The sequence below is a fragment of the Phocoena sinus genome, chromosome 3 (genome assembly GCF_008692025.1).
Source record: "Phocoena sinus isolate mPhoSin1 chromosome 3, mPhoSin1.pri, whole genome shotgun sequence".
Taxonomy (NCBI): Eukaryota; Metazoa; Chordata; class Mammalia; order Artiodactyla; family Phocoenidae; genus Phocoena; species Phocoena sinus.
In genome coordinates, this window is record NC_045765.1 from 52,636,900 (window position 1) to 52,662,814 (window position 25,915).

The window sequence follows — 25,915 nt, forward strand, 5'->3', positions numbered from 1 at the left end:
ACAGGACCAAATTTCAAGGACTTTTTGGCATGGACCAAACGTTCTGCAAGAGATCACACAAACTCCATAAGGCCACATCTCTTTCTCATCTCTCTGTCCCCCAGTCCCAGCACTCTCATGCCAAAGCCAAGCAGAGTCACTTGTTCTCACAGAAAGAACTCAACAAATGTCTGTGGTTGGTAGGACATCCCCAAAGCCCTTAACAATGTTTATATCCCTTGACTAAGTATAATTCCTCTTCAAGGACTCTATTCAAAGGAAATGATTTTATTAAATGGGGACAAAGATTTATGTATGAAACTATCAAGTTCTTTAATACAGCGAAAATATAAGAACAGAAATACTCTAAATGGTTAAAGTTAGGAGATCAGATAAGGAGATTATACTATATCCATAAAGTAGAAATACACATACATTTAAAATGATATTTTTAAATGACATTTAAAAAGAGAAAAGAGGGAATTCCCTGGTGGTCAAGTAGTTAGGACTTGGTGGTTTCACTGCCACGGCCCCAGTTAAAGCCCTGTTCTAAGATCTAAGAACTAAGATCCCGCAAGCCACAAGGCATGGCCCAAAAAATCAAAAAAAGAGAGAGAGAAAACAGGTTCTCTCTTTGTGGTAGGATTATGAGTGTCTTTCTTCCTACTTCTTTATAACTTTCTGTAATTCTCAATTTTTCTACAAGGTACAAGCATTCTTCACTTTTTACTTAAAAGAGAAAAGAAAGTAAAAACCTGGAAAAATGTGTTGAAATAAAGGTGATTAACATTATAATCTATTTCTTTTAGTATCTCTTTATGATTTTAGTATCTCTTTATGATTCATCCATTACTTACATTCCTTGCCTGGAATCATCACTTCAGCTGTTTACATATCTTGAACATTTTACCAGACTCAACTCCCACTGAATCACAATAATATATTTATCTATCTTTCTTTCCCTCTAGGCTCTGAGCTCTTCATTTTCTTTGTAAACCCAATGTTCAACACAGTGTTTTGCTCTTAATGGGCACTCAATATATTTTGACTGAAAGTTGCCAGATGTCAGGGTAACGACAAGAGGATTTACCTAAACTGCATGGCAGCAGTGGCCATGTTTTCCTATATGTCCCATGCCAGGCACACAAAAGATCCAAAATAAGTATTTGTTATTCGTCTTAGCTTAAGCTGCCATAATAAAATACCATAGACTGAATGACTTAAACAATGGATATTTATTTCTCACAGTTCTGAAGACTGGAAGTCTGAGATCAGGCTGCCAGCATGGTTGGGTTCTGGGGAGGACTCTCTTTCTGCCTTGCAGGCAGTCACCTCCTTGCTATGGGCTCACATGACTTCTTCTTCGAGCATATGCATGGGGGGGGGAGAGAGAGAGAGAAGGAGGGAGGGAAGGAGGGAGGGAGGGGAGGAGAGAGAGGGAGGAAGAGAGAGAGGAGACAAGGGAGCACACGTGCACATGCATGTCTCTTCTTATAAAGACACTAATCCTATCCAATCCCACCCTTATGATCTCATTTAACTTAACTACCTCCTTAGAGACCCTATCAAATATAGTCACATTGGGTATAAAAGCTTCAATATATAAGGGGGGGGGGCACAATTCAGTCTATATCATTATTAAATGAAAGCTGACATTTCACCTCACTGGTGGACCAATAAGGTGACACCAAAAATAGACTATTACCTGTGACCAGAACAACGGCTGAAAAACTTCATCCTATGTGTCTTCTGATAAGGTGCACCAAAGACAGGTATAAGATTTTGGTATGTCTTCATAATTTCATGCACAACAGCAGGTCAAGAAAGAATATGGGGAAATACAAAAGACCCCAAATAGCCAAAACAATCTTGAGAAAGAAGAACAGAGCTGGAGGAATCATGCTCCCTGACTTCAGACTATACTACAAAGCTACAGCGATCAAAACATTAGGTACTGGATTTCCCTGGCAGTCCAGTGGTTAAGACTCCACACTTCTAATGCAGGGGGCACGGGTTCAATCCCTGGTTGGGAAACTAAGATCCCACATGCCATGTGATGCAGCCAAAAAAAAAAGTATGGTACTGGCACAAAAACAGAAATATAGATCAATGGAACAGGATAGAGAGTGAATGAATATACCCACGCACTTATGGTCAATTAATCTACAATAAAGGAGGCAAGAATATACAATGGAGAAAAGACAGATTCTTCAACAAGTGATGCTGGGGAAACTGGACAGCTAACATGTCAAAGAAAGAAATTAGAACACTCCCTAACACCATATACAAAAATAAACTCAAAATGGATCAAAGACCTAAATGTAAGACTGGATACTATAAAACTCCTAGAGGAAAACATAGGTGGAACACTCCATGACATAAATCACAAGATCCTTTTTGACCCACCTCCTAGAGAAAGGGAAATAAAAACAAAATAAACAAATGGGACCTAATGAAACTTAAAAGCTTTTGCACAGCAAAGGAAATCATAAACAAGACGAAAAGACAAGCCTCAGAATGGCAGAAAATATTTGCACATGAAGCAACTGACAAAGGATTAATCTCCAAAATTTACAAGCAGCTCATGCAGCTTGATATCAAAAAATCAAACAACCCAATCCAAAAATGGGCAGAAGAGCTAAAGAGACATTTCTCCAAAGAAGATATACAGATTGCCAACAAACACATGAAAGAATGCCCAACATCACTAATCATTAGAGAAATGCAAATCAAAACTACAATGAGGTATCACCTCACACCAGTCAGAATGGCCATCATTAAAAAGTCTACAAACAGTAAATGCTGGAGAGGGTGTGGAGTAAAGGGAACCCTCTTGCTCCCTTGGTGGGAATGTAAATTGATATAGCCACTATGGAGAACAATACGGAGGTTCCTTAAAAAACTAAAAATAGAATTACCATACGACCCAGCAATCCCACTACTGGGCATATATCCTGAGAAAACCGTAATTCAAAGAGTCATGTACCACAGTGTTCATTGCAGCTCTATTTACAATAGCCAGGACATGGAAGCAACCTATGTGTCCATCGACAGATGAATGGATAAAGAAGATGTGGCACATATATACAATGGAATATTACTCAGCCATAAAAAGAAATGAAATTGAGTTATTTGTAGTGAGATGGATGGACCTAGAGTCTGTCATACAGAGTGAAGTAAGTCAGAAAGAGAAAAACAATACCGTATGCTAACCCATATATATGGAATCTTAAAAAAAAAAAAAAACAGGTCATGAAGAACCTAGAGGCAGGACGGGAATAAAGACGCAGACCTACTAGAGAATGGACTTGAGGACATGGGGAGGGGGAAGGGTAAGCTGGGACAAAGTGAGAGAGTGGCATGGACATATATACACTACCAAATGTAAAACCGATAGCTAGTGGGAAGCAGCCCCATAGCACAGGAGATCAGCTCGGTGCTTTGCGACCACATAGAGGGGTGGAATAGGAAGGGTGGGAGGGAGGGAGACGCAAGAGGGAAGAGATATGGGGATATATGTATATGTATAGCTGATTCACTTTGTTATAAAGCAACTAACACACCACTGTAAAGCAATTATACTCCAATAAAGATGTTTAAAAAAAAACACAAATGGGACCAAATTAAACTTAAAAGCTTTTGCACAGCAAAGGAAACCATCGACAAAGTATAAACACAACCTACCAAATGGGAGAAAATATCTGCAAATATTACCAATAAAGGATTAATATCCAACATATGTAAACAGCTCATACTACTCAACATCAGAAAAACAAACAACCTGATTAAAAAATGGGAAGAACCACGAAATAGACATTTTTCCAAAGAGGAAATGCAGACGGCCAACAGGTACATGAAAAGATGCTCGACATCACTAACCATCAGGGAAATGTAAATCAAGACCACAATGAGATATCACCTCACACCAGTCAGAATGGCTGTCATCAAAAAGAACACAAATAACAAATGTTGGTGAGGATGTAAAGAAAAGGAAACCCTCGTACACTGTTGCTGGGGACGTAAATTGGTGCAGCCACTGTGGAAAACAGTATGGAGGTTTCTCAAAAACTAAAAATAGAACTAGCATATGACCCAGCAATCCCACTCCTGGGTATATATCCAAAAGAAAACAAAAACACTAATTCAAAAAGACAAACGCGCCCCAGTGCTCATAGCAGCACTATTTACAAATGCCAAGATATGAAAGCAGCCTAAGTGTCCATCAACAGATGAATGGATATAGAAGATGTGGTTTACATATACAATGGAATACTACTCAGCCATAAAAAAGAACAAAATTTTGCCATTTGCAGCAACGTGGATGGACTTGGAAGGCACTATGCTAAATGAAATAAGTCAGAAAGAGAAAGACAAATACTGTATGATACCACTTGTATGTGGAATCTAAAAAATACAACAAAGTAGTGAATATAACAAAAAAGAAGCAGACACACATACAGAGAACAAACTAGTGGTTACCAGTGGGCTGGGGGGAGGGGCAATATAGGGGTGGAGGAGTGGGAGATACAAACTACTGGTTGTAAGATAGGCTCAAGGATGTATTTACAACACAGGGAATATAGCCAGTATTTTGCAATAACTGTAAATGTAAAGTAACCTTTAAAAATTATATGAAAAAGGGACTTCCCTGGTGGTCCAGTGGGCAAGACTCCACGCTCCCAATGCAGGGGGCCCGGGTTGTTCCCTGGTCAAGGAAATAGACCCCACCTGCATGCTGCAACTACGAGTTCGCATGCCACAACTAAGAAGTCCTCATGCCTCAACTAAAGATGCTGTGTGCCGCAACTAAGACCTGGCAAAACCTAAATAAATAAATAAATTAAAATATTTTTTGATTTTTAAAGAAAGGAAGAATTTGAACCTGGATGTGATATATCCAAACCTGTGCTTTAGAACAATTAATGAGGGAGCAGTAAGTCTGGATCCAGATGTGAAACACAGGAGGTGAGAACTACCGTTAGAAGCCATTTCAGGAGTCAACTGAGTGCTGTGGTGCTGCCAGTAGGAATATCTATGGTGCTAGTAGCAGGGAGAGAGGGGAAAGAGTAGATGCAAGGGGTATCACCCAGGTCAGATCCACAGGAAATTGTTACCAACTAGATGAGAGACACAGAGAAGGAAAAAGCGGCAAAGATAGTTATAAGGGGAAGGGAAGATGTCAGGGCTGGGGGGGGGCAGGTGGGGGGAGAGCTGACCATCCAAACATCAAGGGATGGGAGGAGGAGGATATGCTCTGCAGAAGGAATGGGAGGGTGGTTTGCATGTGAGGCATGCTGAATCTGAGCTGCCAGGCGAAATCCAGGTAGTGATGCTGGTCAGTCAGCTGGAAATGGATGCAATGAACCCCAGACGTCAGGCCAGAGGTGGATACCCGAACATCAATCCACAGAAGTAAGATAGCTAAGGAAACTTAAGTGAACTGAGCACAGAAACTCAGAGACCATCATCTTCAAACAACAGAAAGAGAGGCCAAAGAACCGAGGAAAGGAAACAAGGAAAGGTCAGAGAGGCAGGAGAATCAGCATGACACAGTGCCATGAACCAGAAAAGCCACGTCTCCGGGCTGGATGGAGCGCTCAGAACCAGCCGGGGCACAGAGACACCGAATGGCTGAGACGGAGCATTTGGATCTGGCTTCCACGTGATCAGTGGGACCCTTGGACAAGCTGTTTCAAAACGGTGGTGAGAGCAGAGCAGGGAGCCCCAGAAAGCGAGAAAGAGGCAGCTGCTAACAGGCTGAGTACCTATGGGTGTGCCAGGCATCGCGATAGGAATTGTGTATGGATTATCATCTTTAATCCTCACAAACATCCCTCAAAAGTAGGTGCTATTATAATTTGGATTCAGAGCATTTTGTGTAAAAGTTAATAAAAGGAGCGTATCTACAACGTCACATTTGCCTGTCTGAAAAAACAAACCTCATACATATTTTGATGTAGCTATGGAGATTTGAGAGCAGGCACGTAGGTGGAAACAGATTATCAAAGAAAATGATACAAACTGAGAGGGGGCAGAGTACAGAGTGGTCTGGCGGGACTAAGCACAACCCCCAAAATGTTTGTAATGGCAAATGGATTTAACTCCCAGTGGCCTCCGTGTGTGTGGCGTGCATGTGTGTGTGTCTCTCTGTCTGTCTGTCTCTGTCTCCCACAGGAACTGCTTGGGAGAGAAACGTACAGAACCATGCTGATGTGGTCAGTTAGCCCCAGTGCAAACTTGTACTATTAGTAACAATTTTTGAAGGCTGATTTTTCTTATCCACCTTCACAGCTATACTAATTAAAAAGTCTGAGTTCAGCAGACCATTCATGGAAAAAAATCAATGTGATGACTCATAGGTCATCACAACTACGACAAAATATAGTAGAAAATTATAGAAAAACAGAGTATAACACTCTCAGAAATATTTCCAACCTGTGGAAAGTTTACACAAATGGGAAAATGGGGGGTTTGGAAATCCTTCACTTCTTCTTCCTACCCTCTACCACAACTCATTATCACCAGAAAATAATTTTTTATTATCACCATAGATGTCCTCAATTACGCTAATTAAAAGATACAAAAATCACCTTGCTTTTCTCAGCCAGATACTTAAACTGTACTTGAAAGTAATGAGCTGTTCTGTTAGAATTGTTTTTTTAAAAATGCTAGCAATTCAGGGCTTGCAAGAAGCCCTAGTAATAGCAGCTTCTTTGGATTTAGAAACCCAAAAATCTGTGGATGCTGTTTGACATTTATTGAACATGAATAACATCCCCACGTGCTGTGTTCCTGAGGCTTGCCCAGCATTCTAGGGAAAGACTTAACGCACACAGATAGGCTCAAAAAAGGTACACCATGGACCAATATATCCTAACACTAATCACCCCTTCCTACTATTCTCATCAGGCCAAAAATATCCATCATTTGTACCTCTCCAAGGCAACAACAGTATAAAGCTCTGAGTTTGAATGTTGCCTCTGCCAGTTACCAGCTGGAACAGTGGTTCAGGGTCTGAATCAGTTTCCTCCCCTGCATGATGGGAATATCAGAGCCATGAACTGAAGACGCTAGGCTGATATGGCAGACAGCAAGGGGCAGCAGAGAGAGCCAGACACTCTGGGTTCACCCTTACCTACTAGGCTGGGTGATACTGGGTAAGCTCATCACTCATTTCCTTTAGGTTTCATACTCTTCCCAATTATCATATCTGATTTTAGCCAATTAGCCTTGAAGTTTTGCTTTTTCAATCCAGAGACCCCCAATCCCATCACGTCGTCCCTTCCTCTCTCCCAGAATGAGGATCTAAAGTGCTCACTGCTCTGCATATCTGTAGCTTTTTCAAGTTAATACGGGTGGAACTTGTAACAACCATTTCCAGAACCATTCTTTCTTGCTGACTTGGGTGGAGGCCAAGGAGGCAGCCTCACTCTTGTCATCATCTACTGGGGAAAAACCCCACTGGAAGCTGATGCTCATTCCTACTGACAAAGGTTTCAAAGGAACCTGATGTGATCCATACATTGGGTGACCATATCCAAACCAGGGCAGGTTTGAGAAAAGGGGCACTATTAATAATCATTCTGAGATAGCAGCTGTGACCCAGGACATACAGTCCATCCTGGCTGGGTCCTCGGCAGGGAGGAAGTGGGTCTACAGCCTTCTCTCTCCCTTCTACCAGGTTTCAATCAAGGAAATCTAGAGGTCACAAAGTTACAGTAACCTCAAAGTCTCCTCCCCTCCCTTTCAGGACCAGCCTTTCCCTGACTCCACAAAAGCACACGCCTAACCAGCACTTACTAACCTACATCATCAAACTGTGCCTCTCCCTTGAACACAGTGGCCAATTTCCAATAACAGCAATAGTGAGGACCTTGAGCACAGAAGCACCTAGGTAGGTCAAGCAGAAATGCAGTCAGACTAGCTGGTTTGGGCTGAGGACAAGGTCAGGCTGACGGAGGAACGAGAAGCACCTTCTGTTTGTCACAATCACCCAGCACAACAGTCCGAGTCTTGGTAGGGGAGGCAAAAACCAGATTTGGGCAACACCACGTAAGAGCCACGTAGCAGCTCTCCCTGAGAGTGCCGGGGTGCTGCCAACCTCCTGAAATACAGAGAATCACCCACACGACAAATCCTTGTAAAATCAGACCATCCCCAGCCTCACAGCAGCTGTCAATCAGCAGTCCCTGCACAGGAGAGGAAAGCCTTTCTTCTTAAACTAACCCAAAGACATAGTATTTTAGTTACTAATTATCAGGAAAAGGAAAGCAAATTTGTGTCAAAACAAAAGCCTTTGGGTAAAAGAATAATATATTTTTTTAATTTTCAATTTCACAACCATTTTAGAATTGTCCAGGAAGGACCTTGGTTTATGTGTTGGGCTTAAAAGAAACAAAAAGGGAATAAAATAATCTTAATTCATAATGACTTGTTTTATGATGCATACTCTGTAAGCCCAAGAAAAGTCTGTGACAAGAAAAATGAAATCGGTAAAAGTGGAATAGTACAAGGTGCAGGAATAATCCTTCCATTAAAATGAACTCCAATTTTTTTCCATAAGAACAAGCAGAGATGTCAAAGAGGACAACACTTTCCATTTTTAACAGATACTTATCTCCTGAGTATCTCCAGCATTTCATACAACCTGCCAGAGCTTCCCAGGCAGTCAGGCTGAGGACCCCAATACGGAGATAATTCCTACCCGTGAAGGAACTTCCCAAAGCAAAGCATCTATTCCCCCAGAAGAGGGTGTGCAACTGTTCCCAGAACAAACCATCTACTAGTCCTACTTTGATCCTTGCTAGACCCAGCAAAGCCAAGGGAACAAAGACCAGGAAGAGTGATCTTGAAATTGATTACAGCGCTGGAAAAGAGGACATAAACCACAACATTTAAGGAATAGAAAGCATATTAACACTTCCTGGATGCCAGGGGGAGTCATAGCTGGTAACAACTGACATTTATTGAGCTCTTACATGTACCAGGCACTAAGTGAAGCACTTATATGCACTAAGCTCATCCCCCAACAATCCTGAGAGGCAGGTTCTTCTACCATCCTCATTTCGGAGGTGAAAAACCAGAAGCAACCTCTAGATTTCGGTCAGCAGAGCTAGAAATGGGCCCCCACGTTAACTCAAGTACCCGCACTGTTGACCTCTACATTATATATACCCTTCTATTACTGGTCACCCAGCTGGCAGAAGGGGAGGCAAGGACTGGACCCCAGGTCTTCCTGGCCCTAAAGGCCATGCTCTTAACCCACACTGTACACAGTTACCTGAATGCTATGGCTGGTCATGCTGCCCCATTCTCCACCAATAGGACAAATTCTACTATCACCATTAATAACAGAGGACATCATTTATGGAAGGCTTGCCGTGCCAGGGTAAGAAAACTTTGGCTTAGAGACGTTAAGGTAACTCAGATCTCAAATATGTACGGGAGCCCGGATTTGAGCTGGGTCCCTTGGACTCCAAAGGCTGAGCTCTCAATCCCTCCAGCAGACACCAGGGCTGTAACAAGACCATGACCACAGGCCAGGGGACCTGAATACAAACAACCACGGAGGCCAGGAGGCCAACTCCAGAGTTGGCTGTCACAGTCACTGGCTCGTATTCTTCAAGTCTCACCCAGCAGCTTCCTGCTTTTTATTACACACACACACACACACACACACACACACACACACACACACACACACACAAATAGAATAAAAAGCCCAGAAGCTCAGTGTCCTCATTCACAGCAGGTTAGAAACAATCAACCCAAAGGGAGTGAGACGCAGTTAGTGACAATCTCAGTGACTGCAGGTGAGGTGACAAATGACGGAGAAAGGGGAAGAAAATGAAAAAATGAAAACACAAAATTACATGGTACACGAATGAAACACATAATAACAGGCCTGAATCAACAAGAAAAAAACTGGCCTCTGCTTAAGCATCCACTGTTTTTAAAAGCAGGCAAATGCCTAACATTTAAACCAGGTTTTGATCAAGTATTTCAAAATTTTCAAGTCTTGGCATTTGAAATAGTAAGAGGCAGAGGGGTTTGGTGGAAACAGGCATAGAGGAGAGTGGACTGCACTGGGCTTCAGTGCTGAGAGCTGCAGCACACCCAGCTCTGTGGCCAGGGACCCAGGGAAATCACCGCACCTCAGGGGCCTCGGCAAGGGAGTGGGCCTCCCTCCCCCTTCCACCACTAGAACTCTGTGAGAAAGAACACGGTACAGGGACAAGTCATGTGCTTTGGAGCCAGGCAATCCTAGGGTGAGTCCTAACTACCCCACCGGCCACTCGTGTCTGGTTTGCTCACGATGACGACCCCGGTGCCTGGCACACAGAGGAAATCCAGTAAATGATTATTCAGTGACTGAATGAAACCATGCAACCTTGAATAAATTACTTCACTGTTTCTGAACTTCATTTTCCTGCACTGCAAAGTAGATATGACAATTCCTACATTACAGAATTGTAAGGATGAAACGAGTTAATTCTGTAAACACTTGCAGAGGAGCCTTACTGTACCATGACATCTGTACACCTCATCTTCAGCTACCTGGAAATCTGACCTATGAAGCAGCCCCCACTCCCCTATGATAATGGACAGAGGAAGCACAAGTGCCCCAGCCTGTCAAATATATGAACTGCAGTTTGAGGAAATATCTACACCCTTCCTCGAAAAACAATCCCCAAATTCAATACTGTCTCACTGGTCATTAATACCCTTGTGAGCTAGAAAGATGTTCTAAAATTTACAAATGAAGACAAGGGGGCACAGCTGTGTTTCCCTGGGCTAACTAGCAAGTCCGTGACAAAATCTAGACCTTCTGACTCTGCTTCCTCCTCCTCATCATCTCTGCTCAGCCACTGGAAACTGAATACCCTCAGGCATCCTGTGCAGAATTCTACAAATCCCAGGCCTGGCTGACCAACTACAGGAGGAAAAGCAACACTTAAAGTCACAAGCAGATATTAAAACGTATTCTGAGCACTGATTCCATCAAGGACACCTATAAATGATCCTTTCTGGCTCAAGAAAAGTTTCCTCCTCTCCGATCTAGAATCTCTGCTAGACAGAAAGGCCTTCTTAGAATATCGGCTCCTAAGTGCTTCTTGCTTTATCCTTCAGTCAGTGCTGCCAATTTTGCTTTTCAAAAAAAGAAAAAAATGTCCTGAATGTCCCAGGAGGAATTTATCGTCCCTCTAAAGAATTACAATAGAAAAATAAAAACCCTTTGAACTTTTGGTGGCCTGGGGGCAGGGAAGAGATTAAATCAAAGGAGCCAGCGACACTGCCCCAGGCTGTGGGGGCGGGGCGGGGGGGGGGGGGCAGTCTCCAGGAAGAGGCTGCTGACCTGGGCCCCCTCCTGGGCTGGGCGATGGGGAGGGACCAGGCTTTGGGGTCCTCCCTCTCAGACTCCATATCCCCATCCTCATGTCCACTTCCAGCAGGCGGGACAAGAAGTGAGATGCCCCCACCCCAGACCCTTTGGCAGTGGGTGGAAGCATCTAACCACCCTCTTCCTCCAGAATTACTCCTCCTTGCTCAATATGCTGATGATATTATGATATTAATAATTCTGATAACAGAATTATTATTACTAATACAGAGTATGCACTGTGTGTTAGCGTTGTGTGTAATACATTGTTGCAAGCACTTTAAATATATTAGCTGATTTAAATTCTCACAACTAGCCTATGAAGGAGGCCATGTTATTATACCTAAGATCACACAACTAGGGAACCATACTCTTCACTCAAGCCCACTTCCCAAGCTTGAAGGAGAGAGGAAGAAGCCTCTTTTTCTTGTTGGAAGGAAGGCAGAACACAGATCTCACATACAGGAGGCAATGGATAAATATAAATGAATAAAAAGAGCACTTAGCCTGTGTTCATACTAGTTATCCCAGGAAAAGGTATCAACCCACTTCTTCCCTTCTTTGCCTGGAGTAGCAGAGGGCAGAAGACCCTCAATAAGTATTTGTTTAACATAAGCCAGATTCTCCCCTAACTCCTAAAACACAGTTCCTGGACATTTTGCTGAAAGCCTAGACCTTACGGTGGTACTCTTGATGCTATGTTCCATTAGTAAAGCCTCCTGGGAAATCCTTTTCTAGTCAATGCTTTGCGCCTGGATCTCTCATTTCTTACATGCTCTGAAGTCCCACAGAGACACAGCTGCTGGGACCACTTTCTGTGGGCGTCTTGACAGTTAAGCATGGTGGCAGCCGGCAGTCTCACCTCCCACCTTTGCTGGATGCATCATCAGCCTGCTTTTAATCCTGCCAAGCTCCGTGCTGCCTGGCACCAGAGGCCAGAAGCTGCACATGGATAATAATTTAACAAATCACCTGTCTGGCTCTCCTGCCAGGACACCCACCCTGGAGCTTATACAGCTGCTGATGCTACGGCTGCAGTCCTGCGGGATGGCAGGTAAATGGCAGGTACCAGGGTCTCAGGGCCCACACACTTTCCAGCTCTGTCCTGCCAAAGAACATCCAGGTGAGGTGTTTGATAAGAGGTGACCCTCAAAATAGACCTTGAAGATGGCGGAAGAGTAAGACGCGGAGATCGCCTTCCTCCCCACGGATACACCAGAAATACATCCACACGTGGAACAACTCCTATAGAACTCCTACTGAAGGCTGGCAGAAGACCTCAGACCTCCCAAAAGGCAAGAAACTCCCCACGTAACTGGGTAGGGCAAAAGAAAAAAACAGAGACAAAAGAATAAGGACGGCACCTGCACCAGTGGGAGGGAGCTGTGAAGGAGGAAAAGTTTCCACACACTAGGAAGCCCCTCCGCGGGCGGAGACTGCGGGAGGCAGAGGGGGGAGTTTCGGGACCGCGGAGTAGTGCACAGCGACGGGTGCGGAGGGCAAAGCGGGGAGATTCCTGCACAGAAGATCGGTGCCGACCAGCACTCACCAACCCGAGAGGCTTGCTGCTCACCCACCGGGGCGGGCGGGGCTGCGAGCTGAGGCTAGGGTTTTGGTTTTGGACGGAGCTCAGGGAGAGGACTGGGGTTGGCGGCTTGAACATAGCCTGAAGGGGTTAGTGCACCACGACTAGCCGGGAGGGAGTTCGGGGAAAAGCCTGCACCGGCCGAAGAGGCAAGAGACTTTTTCTTCCCTCTTTGTCTCCTGGTGCGCTAGGAGAGGGGTCTAAGAGCGCTGCTTAAAGGAACTCCAGAGACGGGCGCGAGCCGCGGCTAAAAGCGCGAACCCCAGAGACGGGCGCGAGCCGCGGCTGAGGGCGCGAGCCCCCGAGACGGGCGCGAGCCGCGGCTGAAAGCACAAACCCCAGAGACGGGCGCGAGCCGCGGCTGAGGGCGCGAGCCCCCGAGACGGGCGCAAGCCGCGGCTGAAAGCGCAAACCCCAGAGACGGGCGCGAGCCGCGGCTAAAACCGCGGACCCCAGAGACGGGCGGGAGACGCTAAGGCTGCTGCTGCCGCCACCAAGGGGCCTGTGTGCGAGCACAGGTCACTCTCCACACCCCTCTTCCGCGGAGCCTGTGCAGCCCGCCACTGCCAGGTTCCCGGGATCCAGGGACAACTTCCCCGGGACAGCGCACGGCGGGCCTCAGGCTGGTGCAACGTCACGCCGGCCTCTGCCGCAACGTCACGCTGCCTCTGCCGCCGCAGGCCGGCCCCGCACGCAGTGCCCCTCCTTCCCCCATCCCCCAACCCCCGGCCTGAGTGAGCCGGAGGCCCCGAATCAGCGGCTCCTTTAACCCCGTCCTGGCTGAGCGAAAAAACAGACGCCCTCCAGCGACCTACACGCAGAGGCAGGGCCAAATCCAAAGCTGAGCTCCTGTGAGCTGTGAAAACAAAGAAGAGAAAGGGAAATCTCTCCCAGCAGCCACAGAAGCAGCGGATTAAAGCTCCACAATCAACTTGATATACCCTGCATCTGTGGAATACCTGAATAGACAAGGAATGATCCCAAATTGAAGAGGTGGAATTTAGGAGCGAAATCTATGATTTTTTTCCCTTTTCCTCTTTTTGTGAAGGTGTACGTGTATGCTCCTGTGTGACATCTAGTCTGTATACTCTAGCTTCCACCATTTGTCCTAGGGCTCTATCCGTCCATGACTTTTTTTAAAAAATTCTTTTTCTTAATAATTAAGTTTAATTGTAATAACTTTATTATACTTTACCTTCGTTCTTTCTTTCTTTCCTTCCTTCCCTCCCTCCTTTAGACAACGAATCACCCCAAATTGAGGAGGTGGTCTCAGGGAGCAGGATTTATGATTTTTCCCCCTTTACCTCTTTTTGTGAAGGTGTATGTGTATGCTTCTGTGTAAGATTTTCTCTGTATAGCTTTGCTTCCAACATTTGTCCTAAGGTTCTATCCGTCCCTTTTTTTTTTTTTTTCTAAATATTTTTTAATTCAATAACTATATTATACTTTATTTTATTTTTACTGTATCATCTTTCTTTCTGTCTTTTTTCCTTCTTTCCCTCCTTCCTTCCTTCCTCCCTCCCTCCCTCCCTCCTTTCTTTCCTTCTTTGCTTCTTTCTTCCTTCCTTCCTTTCCTCCTTTCCTTCTTTCTTTACTCACACTTCTACTAATTCTCCCTACTTTTTCTCCCTTTTATTCTGAGCTGTGTGGATGAAAGGCTCTTGGTGCTCCAGCCAGGAGTCAGGGCTCTGCCTCTGAGGTAGGAGAGCCAACTTCAGGACACTGGTCAACAAGAGACCTCCCAGCTCCACATAATATTAAACGGTGGAAATATCCCAGAGACCTCCATCTTAACACCAGCACCCAGCTTCACTCAACGACCAGCAAGCCACAGTGCTGGACAACCTATGCCAAACAACTAGCAAAACAGGAACACAACCCCACCCTTTAGCAGAGAGGCTGCCTAAAATCATAATAAGGCCACAGACACCCCAAAACACACCACCAGACGTGAACCTGCCCACTAGAGAGACAAGATCCAGCCTCATCCAGCACAACACAGGCACTAGTCCCCTCCACCAGGAAGCCTACACAACCCACTGAAACAACCTTAGCCACTGGAGACAGACATCAAAAACAACGGGAACTACGAAAGTGCAGCCTGCAAAAAGGAGACCCCAAACACAGTAAGATAAGCAAAATGAGAAGACAGAAAAACACACAGCAGATGAAGGAGCAGGATAAAAACCCACCAGACCTAACAAATGAAGAGGAAATAGGCAATCTACCTGAAAAAGAATTCAGAATAATGATAGTAAGGATGATCCAAAATCTTGGAAGTAGAATGGACAAAATGCAAGAAACAGTTAACAAGGACCTACAAGAACTAAAGATGAAACAAGCAACGATGAACAATGCAATAAATGAAATTAAAATCACTCTAGATAGGATCAATAGCAGAATAACTGAGGCAGAAGAACGGATAAGTGACCTGGAAGATAAAGTAGTGGAAATAACTACTGCAGAGCAGAATAAAGAAAAAAGAATGAAAAGAACTGAGGACAGTCTCAGAGACCTCTGGGACAACATGAAACGCACCAACATTCGAATTATAGGGGTTCCAGAAGAAGAAGAAAGAAAGAAAGGGACTGAGAAAATATTTGAAGAGATCATAGTTGAAAACTTCCCTAATATGGGAAAGGAAATAGTTAATCAAGTCCAGGAAGCACAGAGGGTCCCATACAGGATAAATACAAGGAGAAACACGCCAAGACACATATTAATCAAACTGTCAAAAATTAAATACAAAGAAAGCATATTAAAAGCAGCAAGGGAAAAACAACAAATAACACACAAGGGAATCCCCATAAGGTTAACAGCTGATCTCTCAGCAGAAACCCTACAAGCCAGAAGGGAGTGGCAGGACATACTGAAAGTGATGAAGGAGAATAGCCTGAAACCAAGACTACTCTACCCAGCAAGGATCTCATTCACATTTGATGGAGAAATTAAAACCTTTACAGACAAGCAAAAGCTGAGAGAGTTCAGCACCACCAAACCAGCTTTACAACAAATGCTAAAGGAACTTCTCTAGACACGAAACACAAGAGAAGGAAATGACCTATAGTAGCGAACCCAAAACAATATATAAAATGGAAATAGGAACATACATATCAATAATTACCTTAAATGTAAATGGACTAAATGCTCCCACCAAAAGACACAGATTGGCTGAATGGATACAAAAACAAGACCCTTATATATGCTGTCTACAAGAGACCCACTTCAGAACTAGAGACACATACAGACTGAAAGTAAGGGGATGGAAAAAGATATTCCATGCAAATGGAAACCAAAAGAAAGCTGGAGTAGCAATTCTCATATCAGACAAAATAGACTTTAAAATAAGGACTATTAAAAGGGACAAAGAAGGACACTACATAATGATCAAGGGATCGATCCAAGAAGAAGATATAACAATTGTAAATATTTATGCACCCAACATAGGAGCACCTCAATACATAAGGCAAATACTAACAACCATAAAAGGGGAGATCAACAGTAACACATTCATAGTAGGGGACTTTAACACCCCACTTTCACCCATGGACAGATCATCCAAAATGAAAATAAATAAGGAAACACAAGCTTTAAATGATACATTAAACAAGATGGACTTAATTGATATTTATAGGACACTCCATCCAAAAACAACAGAATACACATTTTTCTCAAGTGCTCATGGAACATTCTCCAGGATAGATCATATCTTGGGTCACAAATCAAGCCTTGGTAAATTTAAGAAAACTGAAATTGTATCAAGTATCTTTTCCGACCACAACGCCATGAGACTAGATATCAATTACAGGAAAAGATCTGTAAAAAATACAAACACATGGAGGCTAAACAATACACTACTTAATAATGAAGTGATCACTGAAGAAATCAAAGAGGAAATAAAAAAATACCTAGAAACAAATGACAATGGAGACACAACGACCCAAAACCTATGGGATGCAGCAAAAGCAGTTCTAAGGGGGAAGTTTATAGCAATACAAGCCCACCTTAAGAAGCAGGAAACATCTCGAATAAACAACCTAACCTTGCACCTCAAGCAATTAGAGAAAGAAGAACAAAAAAACCCCAAAGCTAGCAGAAGGAAAGAAATCATAAAAATCAGATCAGAAATAAATGAAAAAGAAATGAAGGAAACAATAGCAAAGATCAATAAAACTAAAAGCTGGTTCTTTGAGAAGATAAACAAAATAGATAAACCACTAGCCAGACTCATCAAGAAAAAAAGGGAGAAGACTCAAATCAATAGAATTAGAAATGAAAAAGGAGAAGTAACAACTGACACTGCAGAAATAAAAAAAATCATGAGAGATTACTACAAGCAACTCTATGCCAATAAAATGGACAATCTGGAAGAAATGGACAAATTCTTAGAAATGCACAACCTGCCAAGACTGAATCAGGAAGAAATAGAAAATATGAACAGACCAATCACAAGCACTGAAATTGAAACTGTGATTAAAAACCTTCCAACAAACAAAAGCCCAGGACCAGATGGCTTCACAGGTGAATTCTATCAAACGTTTAGAGAAGAGCTAACACCTATCCTTCTCAAACTCTTCCAAAATATAGCAGAGGGAGGAACACTCCCAAATTCCTTCTACGAAGCCACCATCACCTTGATACCAAAACCAGACAAGGATGTCACAAAGAAAGAAAACTACAGGCCAATATCACTGATGAACATAGATGCAAAAATCCTCAACAAAATACTAGCAAACAGAATCCAACAGCACATTAAAAGGATCATACACCATGATCAAGTGGGGTTTATTCCAGGAATGCAAGGATTCTTCAATATACGCAAATCTATCAATGTGATAAACTATATTAACAAATTGAAGGAGAAAAACCATATGATCATCTCAATAGATGCAGAGAAAGCTTTCGACAAAATTCAACACCCATTTATGATAAAAACCCTCCAGAAAGTAGGCATAGAGGGAACTTTCCTAAACATAATAAAAGCCATATATGACAAGCCCACAGCAAACATCATCCTCAATGGTGAAAAACTGAAAGCATTTCCACTAAGATCAGGAACAAGACAAGGTTGCCCACTCTCACCACTCTTATTCAACATAGTTTTGGAAGTTTTAGCCACAGCAATCAGAGAAGAAAAGGAAATAAAAGGAATCCAAATTGGACAAGAAGAAGTAAAGCTGTCACTGTTTGCAGATGACATGATACTATACATAGAGAATCCTAAAGATGCTACCAGAAAACTACTAGAGCTAATCAATGAATTTGGTAAAGTAGCAGGATACAAAATTAATGCACAGAAATCTCTGGCATTCCTATATACTAATGATGAAAAATCTGAAAGTGAAATCAAGAAAACACTCCCATTTACCATTGCAACAAAAAGAATAAAATATCTAGGAATAAACCTACCTAAGGATACGAAAGACCTGTATGCAGAAAATTATAAGACACTGATGAAAGAAATTAAAGATGATACAAATAGATGGAGAGATATACCATGTTCTTGGATGGGAAGAATCAACATTGTGAAAATGACTCTACTACCCAAAGCAATCTACAGATTCAATGCAATCCCTATCAAACTACCACTGGCATTTTTCACAGAACTAGAACAAAAAATTTCGCAATTTGTATGGAAACACAAAAGACCCCGAATAGCCAAAGCAATCTTGAGAACGAAAAAAGGAGCTGGAGGAATCAGGCTCCCTGACTTCAGACTATATTACAAAGCAACAGTAATCAAGACAGTATGGTACTGGCACAAAAACAGAAAGACAGATCAGTGGAACAGGATAGAAAGCCCAGAGATAAACCCACGCACATATGGACACCTTATCTTTGATAAAGGAGGCAGGAATGTACAGTGGAGAAAGGACAGCCTCTTCAATAAATGGTGCTGGGAAAACTGGACAGGTACATGTAAAAGTATGAGATTAGATCACTCCCTAACACCATACACAAAAATAAGCTCAAAATGGATTAAAGACCTAAATGTAAGGCCAGAAACTATCAAACTCTTAGAAGAAAACATAGGAAGAACACTCTATGACATAAATCACAGCAAGATCCTTTCTGACCCACCTCCTAGAGTAATGGAAATAAAAACAAAAATAAACAAATGGGACCTAATGAAACTTCAAAGCTTTTGCACAGCAAAGGAAACCATAACCAAGACCAAAAGACAACCCTCAGAATGGGAGAAAACATTTGCAAATGAAGCAACTGACAAAGGATTAATCTCCAAAATTTACAAGCAGCTCATGCAGCTCAATAACAAAAAAACAAACAACCCCATCCAAAAATGGGCAGAAGACCTAAATAGACATTTCTCCAAAGAAGATATACAGAATGCCAACAAACACATGAAAGAATGCTCAACATCATTAATCATTAGAGAAATGCAAATCAAAACTACAATGAGATATCATCTCACACCAGTCAGAATGGCCATCATCAAAAAATCAAGAAACAATAAATGCTGGAGAGGGTGTGGAGAAAAGGGGACACTCTTGCACTGCTGGTGGGAATGTGAATTGGTTCAGCCACTGTGGAGAACAGTATGGAGGTTCCTTAAAAAACTACAAATAGAATTACCATATGACCCAGCAATCCCACTACTTGGAATATACCCTGAGAAAACCAAAATTCAAAGAGAGTCATGTACCAAAATGTTCATTGCAGCTCTATTTACAATAGCCAGGACATGGAAACAACCTAAGCGCCCATCATCGGATGAATGGATAAAGAAGATGTGGCACATATACACAATGGAATATTACTCAGCCTTAAAAAGAAATGAAATTGAGCTATTTGTAATGAGATGGATAGACCTAGAATCTGTCATACAGAGTGAAGTAAGTCAGAAAGACAAAGACAAATACCGTATGCTAACACATATATATGGAATTTAAGGGAAAAAAATGTCATGAAGAACCTAGGGGTAAGATAGGAATAAAGACGCAGACCTACTGGAGAACGGACTTAAGGATATGGGGAGGGGGAAGGGTGAGTTTTGACAGGGCGAGAGAGAGTCATGGACATATACACACTAACAAACGTAGTAAGGTAGATAGCTGGGGGGAAGCAGCCGCAAGGCACAGGGATATTAGCTCGGTGCTTTGTGACAGCCTGGAAGGGTGGGATGGGGAGAGTGGGAGGGAGGGAGACGCAAGAGGGAAGACATATGGGAACATATGTATATGTATAGCTGATTCACTTTGTTGTAAAGCAGAAACTAACACACCATTGTAAAGCAATTATACCCCAATAAAGATGTTTAAAAAAAAAAAAAAAGAGGTGACCCTCAGAGTCTATACCTCCCACTCCATACCTAGCTCCTTGGGGATTTTTAAATACTCCTATTTAGCCAAATGCACGACTAACAGACAGAGCTCTCCTCAAGAAGCAACAACACATACTCCCAGAAACCTGGATGGCAGGAACATCCCAGCACACACCTGTAAGACACAGTGAGAGGAAAGCAAACTGCAGCGACATCCACCACAAACATTTTGAAACCTAAATAGAGTTCTGCAACCAAACAACCAAAATATGTGATGTGAAACTAACTGCGAAGCTTGTTCCAAAATGTATTAGTCACACCCAGCCCAGGACCACAGGAAAATAAGTGAAATGGTTCTCAAACCTTTTACAATACCTACTTATTGTGTTTGCCGTTTACCTATAAACCACTGAAAGAAAAGATCTTTTCAGGGTGACAAATAAGATGCCCACTTTTAAAAAGTGACAATTCTGCCATGACAGACCTTACAAAAGGACAAACTGTTTTGCTCACTGCAGTGGTAGGGGGAGGTTAACCTAAGGAGAGACTGCCTTTAAATAACCATCAGCAAGACTGTCACAAGCAATTACAGCTGTCAAATGCTTGTCAACACGCACATTATGACATTCACATTAAAGACAGCAGAGCACAGATTTTTAGGTTAATCTAAAAAAATGTTCCAAACCAGACTCTTAATCCTATGTCTTGAGAAAGAAAACAGGCTTCTTTTTTTTTTTTCCTTTTTAAAATCACGATACTTGCTTCTGACCAGTGCTTTGAGATTGGTTTGCCACTAACACTAGATAACGGCAGGGTGACATAACGGCAGGGTGACACGGTGTATTCCAAAAACAAAGACAGCAGTGTCTAAGGTCACAGAGGCCCTCCAATCAGGCTTCAGGGTGGACACTGGGGGAACTGGGGCGGCACTTACCAGTCTGTGGCTTTACTTCTGCAGAGAGGAAGGGGAGTAGCGTGCCGAGTGGGGACTTCCACCAAGCACCTAGGCAGCCAACACTTTCTAGCTGTATCTGTTTACATTTTAAAGGAGCCACGCAGAAGCCACAGCCCCACGTACCCCATCGTTCTCTGCAGGTCAGTGTCCTTACCTGAACAGAGTTAAATGCTCGTGTACTTAACACGAGCTTCAAAGTCAGACGGCTCGGGGTCCCATCCCCACTCTATCTTTACCAGCCACGTGATGCCGGCCAAGTTACTTTATAAGTTTCTACAGCTGTAAAACGGGCAAAGTGATACCACCTGCCTTGTAAGACTGTTGAGAGAATTACATGACAGAATGTACTGGAAGTGCTTAGCACAGGGCCTGTCTCAGCAAGAACACTCCATAAATGACAGCTGCTCTTGGCAACGTCATCAGTATTTCCGTAAACGGCGGCTCACCTGTGAACCAGAGCAGCAAAGGTCGTTAATCCACTCAGTCATTGAGCAAGTATTTACTGACCGCTCCCGCAAGTGCCAGGCACCGTGCTAGAGGCTAGAGATACAACAGTGAGTAGCCTGCGGCTCAAACTTCAGTAACTCCAGTCTGCTGGGGAGACGTGCACATAACCAATAGGGTGGCCAAGGTTCCAGATTAAAACAAAAAACACCCACACAATAAGACAGTACAAATGCCCTTTCATAATTCAGAATGAATTTTATTTGTGACATGGGTCCAAAATATACATATCAGGTACTATATGGTATCTGTTCCTTACACAGGAATTATCCTAAGAGTCAACCGTGCACTGCTTTTGCCAACATGCCCACAGAGAGTTAATGCTCAACAGTGGGCTAAAGTTCAGCACGAGCTGGACGAGCTGCCAGATCTATATACACCAAAATGAAGATAGCCTCCCCCTTCAGAGATGAACAGAGTCCAGGGTGTATGTCACCAGAAAACGCACACGACTGAAGACTCATAGACATCCAGCTGGCTGCATTTATTCAGTGAGTAGGAGTCATCAGGCAACTCTCTAGGCACGTGTGAGACTAAACGGGTAATTCATCGAGAAGTGAGTGCAACAGAAAGATGAAGAGTGAGCCAACTCTAGAAGAAAATGAACGAGCAAAGACCACCCCAAGATAATGATGACCAGCTGAGAAGTCAATTCAATTATTTCTTTAAAGCCCAAGGTGATACTCTGTGAAGAAACTCCTTATGGAATGGAGTTTGTTCAGCAGATCAATCGTTTATCACCTCCAATTTATTTGCCTCAAAGGGTTGGGTCAGGTGCCACTTTATGGCCAACATAAAAGTTGACATGAATTAATAACCAAAGCAGGTCAAAAATCCCTTTATCTAGATCTAACTCAATTTATAATCAGCTGAGCACCAATGAGCAAAGGACAAAGATGAGAAATATTACACATCAAGGAACCCTATTTCCTAAAAACAGATTTTAAGCTAATATGGCTTTTTAACAAACATTCCTCCTAGCACAGAGTTGACATTGGAAACGGATTCACTCACCATATGGAGAGAGTTACCCAGACCAGTGCTTCTCAAATTTTAATGTTCATATAAATCACCTGGGTATCTTGTTAAACTGCCAATTCCAATTCTGTAGGTACCAGGTGGGGTTCAAGATTCTGCATTTGTAAACAAATTCCCAGATGATACGGAAGCTCCTGGCCCACAAGCCATACCTGGAGAGGCAAGGACCCAGACCAGCCAGCCATGATCCAGCAATGAACATCCCCCTTGCAGTGAGGCATCTGTTCAGGGTTATAGACGGCTCAGAGAGTATAGTGGAGGCCAAGGACCCCACTACCTAGAAAAATGCACTTGCAGCCATGGGCACATACACGCAAAATTGAAGGAGCCTCCCCACCTCTGTGAGGTGGTCCATGGAACCCAAGATAAGAACCTCTGCCTTAGGAGCCTGCCGGTTACTGTTGCCAACACCAGATAAGCTGGGTGTGGGGTAGAGGGATGCATCCCCTTGACCACTTTGGCCCATGTGTGAGCAATTCATGCGCTCTTCCCTTGGTCGAAGGTAACACAGTTAAGACACCATAAAGATGATGCATAATAAATGAGAAATAAAGAAAGAATATCAGGAAGCTCCATAATCTGTCTCCAAGATATGGCTGACTCACCTTGAGCCTGAGTTCCACCTCAAGGAGCCTTCCCTTCCGGCATTGTCTGTCCTAAGCAGAGCAGAGGCTGTCTGCATCCCACCATTATGTGGCATTGCCTTCCCAGATGATTAGGTTTCTAGTCTAGACCTAGGAGTAGAAGACTCTCCTCCCTACTTACTCTTTCTTTCTTTTCTTTTTTTTAACATCTTTATTGGAGTATAATTGCTCTACAACGGTGTGTTAGTTTCTGCTTTATAACAAAGCCTACTTACTCTTGAAGTCTCAGTTTCCTCACCTGTAAAATGCAATTAAGAACAGATGCCATTTCATAGCATTCTGGGGAAAAATAAGAAAGTGCATACAGGATATGCCTGGCACACTGCAAGTGCTTTAAAAATGTTTCCTTATTATTATGTTTTGATTATTACGCCCTTTATGAACTTGCAGAGATCAAGACCCATTCCCAAAGAAAGAGTTCTTTCTTTTCTAAATGGAAGAACTTAAATGCTGTGCTGCACCTTGGGGGGCAAAGGCCAGCTCCCACTGTCCTGCCACTGCACAGATACACAACAGCCATGAGAGAACCATGCTGGTGGCTGCTGCTGCCAGTCACAAACCCTGTGGCTGTCTTTTCTGCTTCTTTTTTTTATTGTGGTAAAATACACTGTGATTGTCTTTTAACAACCACTGTGGCCAGGCATTGTGTCTCTCTACCACCGGAATCAAGATCATATCCAAAGCCTCCAGTTCCAGGCTGGCATCATTCAATACGAGCCTTAGTTTTTATTAGCATCTTGAACTAACCAGGCCAAACCCAAACACGAAATGGCTGTTCAGAAGAAAAAAAAAGAGCCACAATGGTAAGAAACCCTTAATAATTTGTGATGTTAATTTATCCAGCAACCTTTTGTCCACAGACCTCAGAAACTCTTAACAAGAAAGTTTTACTAGTTTGGGCTTCCCTGGTGGCGCGGTGGTTGAGAGTCTGCCTGCTGATGCAGGGGGCGCGGGTTCGTGCCCTGGTCTGGGAGGATCTCACGTGCCGCGGAGCAGCTGGGCCCGTGGGCCATGGCCGCTGAGCCTGCGTGTCCATAGCCTGTGCTCCGCAACGGGAGAGGCCACAGCGGTGAGAGGCCCGCGTACAGTGAAAAGAAAAAAAAAAAAGCAAGTTTTACTAGTTTGCACAACAATCCTAAGGACACTGGGGTGGGTAAGAATTGGGTACTCAACTTTGGGGTCTCCAGGAGCTCTTTAAGCTCGTGTTCCTCAGTGCAAGGTCCAAGAACCACCAGCTTTAGTCACCTAAATGCTTATGAAAATACACATTCCTGGGTTCCACTACAACTGCTACATCAAAATTTCTGGGGAAGGAAACTCCAGTTTTTAATAAATCACCCCCAGAAAGTTCCAACTCACACTAAAATTTTAAACCAAGCTAAGACCTACCCCCCAGGAAAAAAGGCAGACAAATAAATACACCCAAAATTTTGCCTACAACTTCAAGGGATTCACAGACCTTCTGAAGTCTTCCCTTGGCCTCACAGGTAAAAACTCCTTGTCTATAACATCACCGATCACTGTTTCCCAACAATAGTCATTCACATACCACCTTCACTTTCTTTTTCCAAATCCATACTTGTTTAAATTTTTTAAATAAACTCATTTTTACTTACATGTATTCTGAAAGGAAATTTTATGTGTAATAGCTGTGAAATTGTGGGTTTGATCCTTAGCTGTAAGTTTTCCAAGTAAAATATATAATTATCAACACCAAAAAAATTGTCACTGCATATCCTAAAACCATCTCCCACGTTACCTAAGTGACATAAGTTCGACCCCTCTTCGGGAAACACTTTAGTGTCATCCAGAGATACGGACCCACTGGGGGATTTTATGAGGCACTCGTGGCTTGTGGCATGAGGGGCTGTCTATCCTGGCAAACCCCAGACGACCTCACAGCCTCAGTCTGCGTATGCCTGGCACAGCCGGCTCTGGGAGAGAGGGCTTTCCTTCCTGCCAGAAGGCCAGGAGATATGACACACTGACCTGTCCACATGCCCTTTCTGTGACCGGCCTGCCCCCATCAATGAGGTGAGACACGCCCATACCATCTCCAGCCCTGCCTCCTCACTGCAGGGACAGAGGTGGGCATCTGAGCCAGCAGGGCCAACCTGCTTCTGTTTGGGGAATCTGTAATTAGGGCACAGAGGAGCCTGTTCATTGATGCTGAGCATTCAAACTGGGGAATGTTTCAGAACTGGGCTGGGGCGGCCTCTTTCTCCCTCGTGCACACACTGAGCGGAGAAAGCTGGTCTGTGGAGGCCAAGTGAGAGGAGACAGCAGCAGCCCCAGAGAGAAAGTACACTCAGCCCAGCTCCAGACTTCCCAATTCCTGGTTCCCGGCCAGCTGCACTTCCTGCCCTCAGGGTCCATGGGACATGCCAGCATCCCAGCAATAAATTTCTCCTCTCGGCTTCAGTTGGTTTGAGCAGGCAGCTGCTCCTTGCAACCCAATCACCGCTAAACTAAGACTCCTTGTGCTGCACAGCCCCGGCTCAGATGACCAGGTGGAGGGGAAGAAAGGCCAGGGGCCAACAGCCAGGAG

At 43.6% G+C, this 25,915-nt stretch overlaps 1 protein-coding gene across 9 annotated transcripts in view; it reads right to left on the minus strand.

The window, feature by feature from the left end:
* Positions 1–25,915, minus strand: part of ARHGAP26 (Rho GTPase activating protein 26) — a 519,366-nt gene that overhangs the window by 446,409 nt on the left and 47,042 nt on the right. The window lies entirely within an intron of this gene.